The following is a 15,160-nucleotide window of genomic DNA, read 5'->3' as shown; positions in this document are numbered from 1 at the left end:
AAGCAGTTATTTGCAACATTTGAGTTCACCCCATAGCAACAAGAGATAGCTATAAAATTATTACAGTAGTACAGTATACACTACAATTAAGTTCATTTAGTTATAATTTAATCCTGCATCTTTATCTTTGTTTACATTTCTCTGCGAATGTGTATGGTGTCATGTATGGTCTGTGTTTGTGTATTTTTTTAAAACAATCCATGTATAACTAAACACACACAGTTCAAAACCATGCTGTTCAAGCGTCAACTGTACTTTCAATTTGGTGGAAAATTTTTCTTGTATCTTACAGTCTATATTATAGGCCATGTTTCTGAGAAACTCTGTACTTAGAATGTGTTATGGATAGATACTCCCCAAAAGGTATGTTGAAATTCTAACTTCAGTAACTCAGAAAAATGCCCTTATTTGGAACTTGGCTCATATGTGGCAGATATAATTAGTATAGAAATAAATATTAAGTAACAAAAATTTAATACATTACTACTCAATGTCAACAATTATAAATAAAGATGAAGGCACATCCAGGAGGATGCATATATACGTTGAGCTTTATTAGTTTTCTGATTAAATTAAGGATCCACACATGTTCTAAGGCTGGGTTCCCACTGATATACTCTTGTGGTTAAAATATGAACCATGTACCACATATAAGATAACTAGTGGTCATAGTTACGTAATCAAAACACCTATCACTGCGTTTCATTATTATTCTAAAGCTAACCTCCTCTTTATGTTCTTAATCCCACCTAGAATAGACTCATGTTAAACATGTAAAAACATTATTAATTGTTGGGGAAATAGAATTAAAATGAAATCTTCTCCCAACCCAGAAATCCTCTCCACAATGGCAGTGGAGGAAGAAAACATTTGTATTATTGAATAAGCATTAAATTAGAATCTGATGTATATCACAGACAATCCACTAAGAGATAGCAAAGACAGAGGGAAATCTCATCTTTTTATATAGTCAAGCAAATATGACCCATTACATAGGTACTTTCAAGGTACACAGTAACTAGTCCTCAAATAAGAGGACTTGACATTATCATTAGCCAAACAGAGTTCATCCCAAATTTACCAGGGTTCATCTGTGTTAGCTAATAGACTTTATCCAAAAGAGAAAAAAAAAACTTGTCATATCCTTATTCTATGAAGTCATTTTGCAGCTTGGAGAAAGGGGTTCACTGAAGTTAGAGTCTTAATTTATCATAGAAACTGGGATATAAGGAGCATTATCTTTCTGCTGTTTACATTTCAAAAAGATGGCTTCCAGGTCTTTGAGAAAGATATTCTCAGGCCATAAAGCTGACAAAAAGCCTCTTTAGTTTTCAAAAGCATTTTTATATAGACTTTAAATACAGAAGGGAGCACCTGCAATTACAACTTTTCTAAAATAAATGTCTAAATGCCCCTCGATGATAAGACTGGACAAGGAAAATGTGGCACATATACACCATGGAATACTACGCAGCCATAAAAATTGATGAGTTCATGTCCTTTGTAGGGACATAGATGAATCTGGAAACCATCATTCTCTGTAAACTGACACAAAAACAGAAAAGCAAACACTGAATGTTCTCACTCATAGGTGGGTGTTGCACAATGAGAACACAGGGGCACGGAGAAGGGGGCATCACACACTGGGGTCTGTGGGGGGGTAGGGGAGAGACATCAGAAGGTGAGGAGGTTGAGGGGAGATAACATGGGGAGAAATGCCAGATATAGGTGATGAGGGGAAAGAGGCAGCAAACCTTGCCATGTATGTACCTAAGCAACAAGCCTGCATGATCTGCACATGTATCCCAGAACCTAAAGTACAATTAAAAAAAAAAAAGAAAAAGAAAAAAGGTGGGGGAATAACTCTGTTCTCTTAATTTTAAAAGGGAGAATCAAAATCTTATTTTTATTTGTCCTGATACAATATTTTATTTTTAAACACTTTCTTCAGTTTGAGTCTTTACTCAAAATACATTCAAACCCTTATTGTGTAAGAAAAAAAAGAAAATACTTTCTATTATATGAATCAAAATGAATAATACATTTTGTTAATTAAAAACAAAATATTTAACTTATTTTTATTGTGTAAAATTACAAATGAATTATATCACATTGAAAAATTAGAATGACTTAATTAAGAATTAAGCTCTTAATTCTATAATCCTTGTCAAATTATTGTGTCAGGGCAATTTTTTGAGATATTAATGTGTCTGTTGATCTAATTAAATATTTATCTCCCCCATGAGTCAGTATCCAGTCTTTGGCAGTTCCTTGTGTTATTTCAGTTGCAGGGCCACAAACTGAAATTATTTGAATAAAATTATTTTTCTTGATTTCTGTGGGCTCATTGAGAGGCTTAGTCTAGGTTTTCTGAGAGGGAGAATGCTGTGAAAGAAAAACAAAATCTGGCACTGGATGTGCTCTTCCTCCTTGTGCGATTCCTTTCCTCACATAAGAGGGAGGGCACTCTGCTCCCTTTCCCTACCTTGGAAGCCCTGGTGGTAGATTCCTAGGGAGTTGGGTCATGGATATCAGAAATCTCCGCCTAGGCTTGCATAGGCAAATGACACAGCAATTCTCGCCTTCAGGGTCATGAAAGGCCATCACAAGTTTAGTGCCAAGGCTTATGGGGACCAGAGGATAAATGGAGAACAGCCCTCAACTGGGTCCAGTAAGTCCACTGGGTCATGTGTTTATTCATCCTGCTGCTGGGACAATACATTCTTACCTCACCAAATGTTTCTTCTTCATATATTTTCCTTGCTCCTTCTCTTCTTTCTGATTTTAAAGATAGACAGAACCAAGGGCCAATCCTTGCAACTTCTCTATACATATTTTCTAAATAGTGTCATTCAATTTCACAGCTTTGAATACAGCCTCTATGCTGATGATTCCCAAGTACATAACCAAGGCTATACCATCTCCATGAGTTTCAGACCAAAGTGTCTAATTCTATCTAGCATCCCTATTAGAGTGCTTTTTGAAACAATTGCAAATGTACTAAACACTGCTGAGAAATCCAGAAAGGTGAAGACTGAGAAAAGATTGTGGTTCTGACTATATGGAAGCTCTGAAGATATTTACAAATGCCTATTCAATGAAAAAGTGAGAGAGCAGTTCAAAAGCAGAACATAAAATTAATGTGCCAAGTATATAAAACTATTTTGAGTTGTGTTATAAAAAGAGAGAAGAGCTGGCAGTTAGCGGGGGTCATGATGTCTCCACAGTTATATTACACTATGATATGTAGCATGACAAATCTATAGCAACACCTAACTCTATCTAATTTGTCAATATTTATTTTTTATAATTATAGAGGATGAATAGAGAAGCTGTTAATATAGGAAAAATATGAAAAATCTTAAGAGTAAATCTATAAATTAAGCAAGAAGTGAGAGGCTGTAGAAGAGATCTTAGTCATTGCATTGGAACATATACCCAGATCATATGCTAGTTTTGTGAACATTATAATTTTTTGAGGAAACTCGATATTGTTTTCCATAATGGCTGTACCAATCTACATTCCCACCAACAGTGTGTAAATGTTCCCTTTTCTCCACGCCCTTATCAACACCTGTTATCTTTTGACTTTTCGATATCGCTATTCTAACTAGAGTGAGGTAATATCTCATTACGGTTATGATTTGTGTTTTCCTGATTATTAGTGATGTTGAGCATTTTCTCATATACCTGTTGACCATTTGTATGTCTTATTTCAGGAAGTGTCTAATCAGGTTCCTGGCCCATTTTAAATTCAGATTATTTGTTTTTTTTTTTTTTGCTATCGAGTCATTTGAGTTTCTTGTATATTCTAGATATTAACTCGTTGTCAGATGTATAGCTTGCAAATATTTTCTCCCATTCTGTTAGTGGTTATCTATTCACTCTGTGGATGTTTTCCTTTACTGTACAGAAGCTTTTTAGTTTGATGTGATATTTTTCCTTCCTTCCTTCCTTCCTTCCTTCCTTCCTTCCTTCCTTCCCTCCTTCCTTCCTTCCTTTCGTTGTTTTCACAGTCTCTAGGAAGAAAATAAGCTTTAGTGAAGTTTGCAATATTCTCTAAATTGAGCTATTAATATCTATAATGCTTAAAGAATAGTCTTTAGAATTTGATTTTCAACAATTTTCTCAGTTAACCTAATGAAAGGATTTTGCAATAAGATAGATACAGAAATTATGAAACAGAAAAGTTCTAGTGAATATACTCATACAAAAAGTGTGTACCGGTCCAAAGAGCTACTAGTTAATGCAAAGCCTTCCCTCTGACTTACTACATTTGCTAAATCTTGTCTCTGATAAAGACTAAAAGGCTTTTGCTATAATTAAATCATATATGAGGACTTTATTCCAAAATGAGGCAATGAATAACTATAAAATTAACTAATTGGTTGGTCATGCCAGCTCATGCCAGTTGCAGGAAAAATGAAGATGCTTAACCTTGTCTACAAGCTCAAAGCACCCTGCTGAACTGCTGGAGGCCATGTATATAACTGAGTAAAGTAATAGGGCTCCTGAAGAGGAAGGACAGCCTGGGGACAGTGAGTCCTCGCATAAGACATGACTCATTTCTCCAGTCCCATATCTTTTCAATGCCTTAGTAATTAACAGTGAGACTATCATATATCATGATACAACAAGCATCTAGGGACCAGAGCACTATTATAAAGAGAGATGATTTCCTAGTTCTTATGGAGACATTAATTTCTTTATATTACTCCTTTTTCTTAAATAAAGACATAACTGATATCATGCAGAATGATATTTTAAAGTTGTACTCTACTATAAGATTAGGATCTAACCCTAAGGGATAACTTCCATAATTCTCTAAAATTAATTTATTTTCAAAACTATAATTAACAGTTCACTAAAATCTCCAGCACCATTATAGCAATACAAGAGCTCCTAAAGTCCCAACTACATGCTCATGAAATTTTGATTACTTCTTGTAATCGTGCCATCTGGTAGCTTGATTACAGCTGCATCTTAAAACTTATTGGAGATTGGCTGAATTTTGAAGTTTTTTACAGTATTTTGATAATTCAACATTTCAGAAATAAAAAATATATAGATTTTAATCTTTAAAAAAGGTATAAATTAGTTGTTCTTGTATAAAAGTAATTTGGTTGTTGCTCTTAATCTCAAGTACTACAATTAGTACTGCATGTAACATTTATTAAATCATTATTAGCTTAAACATAAGGAAATTATGCATCTAAAGTGTGCAAATAAGGGCATTTTGAATACTGCAGTATCATCTTCTATCAAGTAATGTAATTGTAAATTAACTAAAATCTAAATGTCTTATTTTTAGTTTCTTACAAGCTTAAAATTCGTATACAGTCTAACATACCTTAAAATAATAATAGAGAAAAGGAAGACTGCCTTTCTTTCTTTTTTATGAGACAGGGTCTTGTTCTGTCGCCCAGGCTGGAGTGCAGTGGCATAATCATGGTTTACTATAGCTCAAACTCATGGGCTCAAGTGATCCTTAACCTCAGCCTACCAAGGAGTAGCTGGGACCACAGCCATGCACCACAGTGCCCAGCTAATAGTGAGTTAAGAGTTCTCACTATTCTACTCAGGCTGGTCTCAAACTCTTGAGCGCAATCAGTCCTCCCACCTCAACCTCCCAAAGTGCTGAATTACAGGTATGAGCCACAATATCTGGCCAAGACTGCTTTTCAAGAGAATCTGGAATTTATCTACTATTCTTAAGTCAGGCTATTGGGCGACTAAGACAACAGGGCAAGACGAATAACACTCCAGCTACCTCTGAGAGGACAGCTGCAGATCTTTAGGTCATCTGAGAATCTAGGAAGTGGCATTTGTGGAAAGAAATGAACTGTGAAGCTTAGTGAGATCGGTCCCCAGGGATCCATAGACACCATGACCACCTCAGCACTGGGAGGAGTCTGACCTTGCCTGGTCTTCTTGGCTTCTGTCTGCTGGTAGGAGTCAAGACCTGCCTCTCACCTGTTCCTGAGCAGCAAAAAAATATCCTCATGGTGTTCACACAGGTTCAATACCTTCAATAGCTCAGAGAAGCACACAGCTCAGGAAGAACATATCCTAGTCCTACATGTGGATCTGACTCCACACAAGGTATTCTTGCAGCTAGACCACAGCCCCAAGGAGCATATAGAGGAAAATAACCCACCTATGGGCCTATCCTAAGAGACTACAAGGTGAGTATTTGAATCAAGTCTTTCACAAGGCAGAGATAAAAGAAGAGCAAAGCAGCAACTGCAATAAAGTATTTTGACCTTTGGAATATTTTAAACATCACAAAATTTTATAACTCCTTTAGGTATTTTGGAGTACAGGATGATGACTAAGCTAAAACAAAACTTAGAATAATAAGTGGGGAAATGCCTCAAATAATGCAAAAAATAGAAAGGTAAAGTAGAAGAGGAAATAACACCTAGAAATACAGGCACGAACTGGTTTCCACCATTATCAAAATGTTTGGAAGACTTCAACAAAAATAATAAGAAAATAAAATAACAACCATAGATGATAAATTCGCTTTTCTAATATTATGATTTTTACTTAAAATTCAAGATATAAGAATAATTTATTGGACAAATATTTTGTTGAATTACTGGATTTAAATAGTAAAGAAAAATTGTACTCTACCACAGTGACAATGTCAATCAGGAAATACTTAACAATACCATTAACAGAGTCCTGCACCTGTATAGAAGGAAAAATCACTATTAACAAAAAGATATGAACAAATGAAAAATGTCCCATGGATGCAGAAACCTAAAATCACTTCAGTGTAAATTATCCCAAAATTCTATAACAAAATCCAAAGTAATTTCAGTTAAAATTCTGATAGCTTTTATTCAATAGAAAAAAAATACTAATTTTTTTCCCCAGAAGTATTTGTTGAAAATCAACACCATGCCTGGCATTATTCTTGTCATTAAGGATGCAAAGGCAAATGAAATAGGCATGACTCTTCCCGCATGTTATTTATAGTCTACCAGGGAGAAATTCATTTCAAAATTTCACAGCATAATGTCAGGTTGGGTAAAGTGCTACAAAGAAAAAGCAAGAAAAGCTGCTAAATGAATTAAAGAGATTTTGTTTCAGACAGAGTGGTCAGGAAACAACTTTTCTGAGAAGTATGTTTCAATGGAGATGTGAATACAGTGTGTTAAGCTATTCAGCTCTGTCAATAGATGGAGGAAAAGAATTATCAGCAGTAAGAGCTAGTGCCCAAGGTAAAAACGTAGTGTGTTTGAAAAACAGCCAGGCAAGGTAAGGGGAAGAATGTCAGTAACAGAGGGCCAAAATACAGCCAGATGCCACACTTCACAAGGACTTGTGTAAAATGTTAAGGGCTTTGACTTTTATTCCACATGTGGTAGGGAGGAAATGGATGGTGAGGGCAGGGGCAAGGGACCGGCTTGGTGTGTTATACATATTAAGTCATATTATGTTATGGGGTGGTAAATGAATGGCTGAAGGGCAAGAGTGAAAGCAGAGAAGTGATGCAAAGGTCCTTGAGCAATTCAAACAAGAAATGATTGTGACTTAGAGTTTTCGTGATAGAAGAGTGAAAGTAGTTTAATTAAGAAAATATTTTCCGGGTAAACCCAACAGGTACAGTTTATGGAAGGTATGCTGACTGCAAGCAAAAGGGAGAAGTCGGGGTTGACTATGTTTTGTGTTGTTTGGTTTTTATGAACTGAGCAGCTCCATTATCATACATTGTGTTAAAAGGTGTGAAAATCAAGGAATATCCAGGAAAAAAAAGAATTCAAAGATGTCGTGGGGACATTTTTTGCCAACCTAAATATCAGAACTTATTGAATATTGATACAGTAAAAAATGTTACAGCAGTATGCCGGTAGACAAATAGGCTAATTAATCATAATACAGAATCCAAAAATGACAGTCATTATATATGAAAATTTATTATATGACAAATGTGGTATTGCAAGTGTGAAAATCATGATGCATTTAATAAAATATGTTGGCAGAATTAAATATCCATCTGGATAAGTATAATTTGAACTCTCTCACATACATTATTAAAAATAAATTTCAGATGGTTTAATGATTTAATTAGGTATACAGAAGACCTTCTTTACTAATACTAAAACTTATAAATTATATGAGAGAAAACAGCTTTCTTTTTCTACATATGTATCTCACACATATACCTAATACCATATACAAAAGTAATTTGACAAAATAAGAAAATGTTATTTTCAACTCACGTGATCAAAAAAGTGGTTATTATTCACATACTATTTGATCAAATTAATATAAAAATACAAATACTTTAATAAAATCATGGGCAAAGTATATAAATAAGTAATTCATAGAAGGCTTTGTTAAATATATATATATGTATATATTCCATACTTTAACACAGAAATGTTACCATTTATAATTTGTTCCATAGAGAAAAAAATGGGATTGCATATGTATATATAAATACATATACATATATCATATATAAATCTAGATGACATAAAGGTATTATATATAATTATATATGTGCTATATTTATGTGTCATGTAATATAAATATATATAAATATATATATAAATATATATAAATATATATATAAATATAAATATATATAAATATATATTTTGTATATGATACAAAATATATGTATTATTACGTATTTATCTTATACATAAAATTATATTTAGTGCAATATTGTAGCGGCAAAATCTCAAACTTATTGGAGAGTTATTGCTCTAAGTTGGTAGAATGTTATACAAACAGTAAAAATGATGATTTGTATAGTTTTGCTAATGGCCTTAGAAGGAAATTTGTGGATAATTAGTCGATGAGTAAGACAGATATAAACAAGTTCATATGAATCTACTTTTAAAGCAAAAATGAAACAAAAGCCCTCAAATACTTATTTATGTGTATTTTCATATGTGATTGTATGAGTAAAATCATAAATATTTCTATACATCAGCATTACCAGACAGATCATATGACAACTATATACTGCATTTAATATATAAGAGAAATAAAATGCCAGCCTTAGCATATGGGCATTAATTAGAACCTATAAAGAATAAATAGCTGTAAGTAATATTTTTTAAATCAAAATCTGAAATGGTAAAATGGGCCAAAAATAATCAACAAATTTGTAAGTATTTAAAGTACACATAGAATAAATATAATTACAATTCAATTAAGTTGGCAATCCGTAGGAAAAAACACACATGAACCAACAAAACTTGGGAAAAAAATTTGTGTTTGGAAATCCAGTGCAAGAAACACAATTCTGAATCACTGAAATATGCAAGAAAATATAATGACCATGCAAATACAAATGTATCCTTACTTAATGCTGGGCACTATAATTAGCATAGAGGATGATGAACCAAAAAATCGAAACTTCCTGCATTATAAGACTTTTTTTTAAGGATTTTGTCCTAAGCCCTTTATATTTAATCCTCGTAAGACCCCAAAGAGGACAGAACTGCTCTTCGTTCCTCAGTTTGCAGTCAAGACAACAGAATCCAGAAAAGGTAAAAGACTTAGTCAAAGGTACAGCTAGTTTTGAGCAGAGCAGGAGTACTTTGAATTGGATAATAAAGACAAGGAACAGCATAACAAAATTGGATGGAGTCAAAGCTTATGGAAACATTCTTGTGCTAGTGCAACAGGAGACATGTAAAAGGATGTAAATAACAACAGTGCTTAAACAACAAGCAGACAGGAAACAAAGCAAATATCCGTCAACGATAGATTTCATAATTTCTGGAAGAATTATAAAATGGCTTACTCTACATCAATTAAAATGCACAAATATACAGCTACATTCAGAATCAAAGATTTTTTTTTTTTTTTTTGAGATGAAGTCTTGCTCTGTTGCCCAGGCTGGAATAGGGTGTTGTGATCTCAGCTCACTGCAACCTCCACCTCTCAGGTTCAGGTGATTCTCCTGCATCAGCTTCCTCAGTAGCTAGGTGGTGTGTACCACCACCCTGGGCTAATTTTTATACTTCTTTCTAGAGACAGGGTTTTACCATGTTGGCCAGGCCGGTCTCAAACTCCTGACCTCAAGTGATACAGTGGCCTTGGCTTCCCAAAGTGCTGGTATTACAGGAGTGAGCCACTACACCCCACCAGAATCAAATAATCTTGTAAGGATTATGTAGAGAAAAAAAATCAAAGAAAGATAGATTATAAATAACATTTCTATAGAATTCAAGGACAGGTTCAATAAATGTTTCTTAATATGCATAATTCTTAAGCAACATACTTATTACTTTGCCAAGCAATAAAAATAAAACATATGAAGAAAATAAATAAAATGATTTACCAAAAGACACAAAATTGGGGTGGAGGAAAAGTAATGTGAATAGGAAGAGACACATATTTAGGAAGGTGACTTTAAAGTACTGACCATGTTGTTTTTTCTTAACCTGCATGATTAAGTGTGTGATGTATAAATATTTTTGTATTGCACTTAGAAGTTTCTTTTTATTTTATCTTTTCCATGGTTTCTAATTTTAAAAAGAAAAATTTGAAGAGAATGTATTGGGAATCTAATCTTTATAACAAATTTACCCTACAACTTAGTAGCTTAAAACATCATAAAGATAAGTTGTCCTCACAGTTTCTGTACATCTGAAATCTTGGGTCAGTTCAGCTGTGCTGTTTTGGCCTAACATCTTCCATGAGGTTGCAGTGAAGATGTCATTGGGGACATCATCTGAAAGCTTAACTGTGGCTGAAGATTCTGCTTCCAAGGAGGCTCACTTACTTGTGTAACAGGCAGTGCTAGTTGTCTGGCTTCAGCTTCCACACACCAGGGCCTGTCAGGAAGTTGGGTGCAAGGGAGGGAGAGCATTAGGGCAAATACCTAAGGCATGCTGGGCTTAAAACCTAGATGACAGCTTGATAGGTGCAGCAAACCATCATGGCACGTGTATACCTAATGTAGCAAACCTAATGTTCTGCATTTGCACCCCAGAACTTAAAGTAAAAAGAAAGAGTGCCAAAGAATTTGCAGACGTATTATCTGTGGTAAGAATATAAGCGCAGCTGATTAAATCAGTTGACAAAACTAACTGGTTTATAACAATAAATCTTCCTATCGACGTTATAAGGTAGAATTCACACATTTGTACACACTTGTACCCACTTAAATTGAACAATATGATGCTTTAATAAATGTATACTCCCATGAAACTATTAACCTCAATCAGGTAATAGACTATTTCCATTAACACAAAATATTCCATTTTGAACTTCCTAACTCTATTATGGAATGTGGGTCTGGAGGTTTCTCTGTGGAAAGGCTTTTACTTGTGCAATTATGGTAATAAATACAGTTGTGAATGTGCTTGTTAGTTTTAGGTATCAACTTGTCTGTATTAGGGAACACTTGGGGGTAAAACATTGTTCAATCTGGTTTTCACTAGGTCTCAGCTCATGTATCTCAGAGATACACAATAAGACAGTATAATATTGAAGACTTTTCTCATATCTACCAGGTAATTTTTAGTGTGAAAAGATACTAGTATATTTCCCAGAAAACCAAATACGGCCTTTCCCTCATCATAGGCTCTTATATACTAAATGCATTCCCACCCAGCCTCCTGATATACAGGAACATGCACCCCAAAGCCATGAGGTATCTGATCACCTGTTCTGTCATCAAAGAATGGGATTAAATATTTCAAAAGTTATAGTTTAAAATACGAGTATACCCGTTGAAGACTTTGGTGAACATAAATTTCTAATCTGTGAAGTTCAGCATAACTTTGCCCAGAACAACAAGAAGTAAAAAAAAAAAAAAACTTTTTAAATTTACAGGTTGGCCAATGACATTATTCACAGAATAAATTTGAATTCTAGCTGGACATGGTGGCTCACACCTGTAATCCCAGCACTTTGGGAGGTTGAGGCAGTCAGGGCAGATCATGAGGTCAGGAGTTCGAGACCAGTCTGGCCAATATGGTGAAACCCCATCTCTATTAAAAATGCAAAAATTAGCCAGGCATGGTGGTGTGCACCTGCAGTCCCAGCTACTAAGGAGGCTGAGGCAAAATAATTGCTTAAATCTGGAAGGCGGAGGTTGCAGTGAGCTGAGATTACACCTCTGCACTCCAGCCTGGGTGACAGAGTGAGACTCTGTCTCAAAATTAAAAAAATAAAATAAAAAAAGAAATTTGATTTCTTAATTTTATGCACACAATTTATAATGGGGAAGAATTATTGCCCACTTTTAAAATAATCTTTTTTAAATGACATACATAACAGAAAATAATTTAGACCGATATTCTTCAATAGAAATTTCCTTCAGATATTTATTTAACTCTTGCCATGTAATAATTGTTTTAAGGTTTAGATGGCTTTTTTTCTTTTCCAAGATTATCACAATTTCACATATTCGTCTAGTTAGAAACGGGTTAGGGTACATGAGTCTGTACTTAATCAAATCTGATTCATTATGAGAAGAAAGATTACAAATGTGATGCCCTAATCAGTCATGAGAGAATTATCAGGGGCCCTTGTCCATATAAAACTCTCCTATGTTGCAGTTGTGTGGTGATGATAGTGGTGGTGGTGGTGAGCATGTGCCTTCATGTTTATGAGGGTTTTGCTTCTGCAGTGGGTGAGCCAATCTATTTTGTGCTTTCTTCAGTTTTATTTGTGTGCTATGTTAATGTTCAGATAAAACAAATTATAATAGTGGAGTCTGGATGGGATAAATATGTGGAACATCAAGGTTCATTTATCATCTTGACAACAAGAGTAGTCCTGTGGCCAGCTGCAACAGGGGATACGTATTCCAGGTTACTGAGGTGACTTGAAATTAGTCTGCTATGATTATAAGCCTCATGTGTTTCACCAGTGCCTCCCCTACCTTGATGTTCTTAAAGAACTGCTTGCTGTTAATGTGGGGTTCTGCTATGTTCCATGGCCAGGTGGGGTGGGTGAAGTGACATCTTTTGGAGTTTTTTGGTATCTTGCATATGATTTACTCTCCTGTCAGAAAAATAAAATAACATTGTGACTATGAATTGCAGGGGTTTTCTTTTTTTAAAATAAGTAATCTAGAAAAAAACAGCAGTTTAATTATTAACTGTTAACATGTATTCTAATGGAGTTTAAACCAAGTAAGGTACACACAAACACACACACGCATGCACGCACACACACACACACACACACACCCTTTATAAAATAAGTTGTAGAGTAAGAGTAACATTAATGTATGTGACATTAGTCCATGCAGGCATTGCCATCTTTTAGACTATATCCTCTACAATGGTTTTACTATTTTCTAAAGCACACTTATATTATATCACTTTCCAGCTCAAAAGCCAGCTGATATTCTGTCCCTTGTTGAATCAATTTCAAGTCTCTAGGAAACCTATAAGATCAAATATTTCCACAATCTGGCTCCTGCCTAGATTTCCAGAGTTACATTCTTTATTCCTTTTAATGCATTTAGGGACAGGTATCAAAGTAATCTATTGTCTGGTATCTGCATATTTAATTGGCTTCTTTTTTTTTAATTTTCACATTTTGATATAGTTCTTGGATTGAGCTTCTACAATCTAGCATACTTCCTCATTACCGTGGTGAAGAAATGTAAACATCTCCCTGGAGTCTTCCTTACGTATTCACCACTGGACCTCACTTTCCAACTTCATTAGTACTTTCTTAATACTCATTTAATGAACCTTATTACTTTACACCTTAAAACATTTTATAATCTGAATTCTCATTGAAAACAGAACCCCTAACTGTTTTCTGTATATTCTCCATAACCTGATATTGAAAACAGAATAAGCTACAAAGAAATGTTGGAAAATTTTGCTGTTACTTTTTAGTCATGGCAAGAACACGGGAGATTTTTATTTTTCAATTTTCATTTTAGATTTCATACTCTGTAGTTACCTAAAACATTCCCTATTGTTGTTATATAATTTGGCCTTTCCTAGGTTTGATTAAACTAAATCAATATGTTTTTATCAATAGAATTTTTATTAATATGTTTCATCATAGTATCTCTTTATAAATTTGTATTAAAGGAAAATTTAACTTTTCTCTTCCAATAGCTTTTGTCTTGAAATCTATTTGGTCTAAGTATAGTGACTCCTACTCTTTTTTGGGGTTTTATTGGCATGGAATATATTTCTCTATCCATTTATATGTCTCTTAATAACAGATGTGTGCATTTTGAAGATCTTTTAAAATATTCATTCAGTTATTCCATGTCTTTTATTTGGAGAGTTTAGTCAATTTACATTCAATGTTATTAGTGATAAGTAAGGGCTTACTCCAACCATTTTGTTATTTATTTTCTGGTTGTCTAGGGGTCTTCTTTCTTTCCTTTCTTCCTGTCTTCCTTTCAGTGAAGGTGATTTTGTCTGGTGGTATTTATTATTATTATTATTATTATTATTATTATTATTATACTTTAAGTTCTGGGTTACATGTGCAGAACGTGCAGGTTTGTTACAGATATACACATGGTGACATGGTGGTTTGCTGCATCCATCCCCCCATCACCTACATTAGGTATTTCTCCTGATGTTATCCCTCCCAATCCCCCTGCCCCCTGCTATCTTTACTTTAGACCCTCCACCCCCCGACAGGCCCCAGTGTGTGATGGTCCCCTACCTATGTCCATGTGCTTTCATTATTCAACATCCACTTATGAGTGAGAACATGCGGTGTTTGGTTTTCTCTCATGCCAGTTAGAATGGTGATCATTAAAAAATCAGGAGACAACAGATTCTGGAGAGGATGTGGAAAAATAGGTGGTATCTTTTAATTTCTTGTTTATTATTTTTTGTGTGTCTGTTGTAGGTTTCTTTTTCTAATTTGAGGTGACCATGAGGTGTGTAAATTACCATCTTATAACTCATTATTTTAAAGTGATGACAACTTAACGCTGACTTATAAAATAAAAAGCAAAGAGAAAAATAATAAAAACTCTGCACTTCAACTTCATTTCCCCCATTTTTAAACTTTTTACTGTGTCTATTTATACTTTATTATACCATGTCTTGAAAAGTTGTTGTAGTTACTATTTTTGATAGATTTTTCTTTTAGTCTTTCTATCCAAGATATGAGTAGTTTATATACCACAATTACAGTGTTACCATATTCTGTGTTTCTCTGTGGACTTATAATTACCAGTGAGTAT

The sequence above is a fragment of the Saimiri boliviensis genome, chromosome 13 (genome assembly GCF_048565385.1).
Source record: "Saimiri boliviensis isolate mSaiBol1 chromosome 13, mSaiBol1.pri, whole genome shotgun sequence".
Lineage (NCBI taxonomy): Eukaryota > Metazoa > Chordata > Mammalia > Primates > Cebidae > Saimiri > Saimiri boliviensis.
This window is presented reverse-complemented; position numbering follows the sequence as displayed.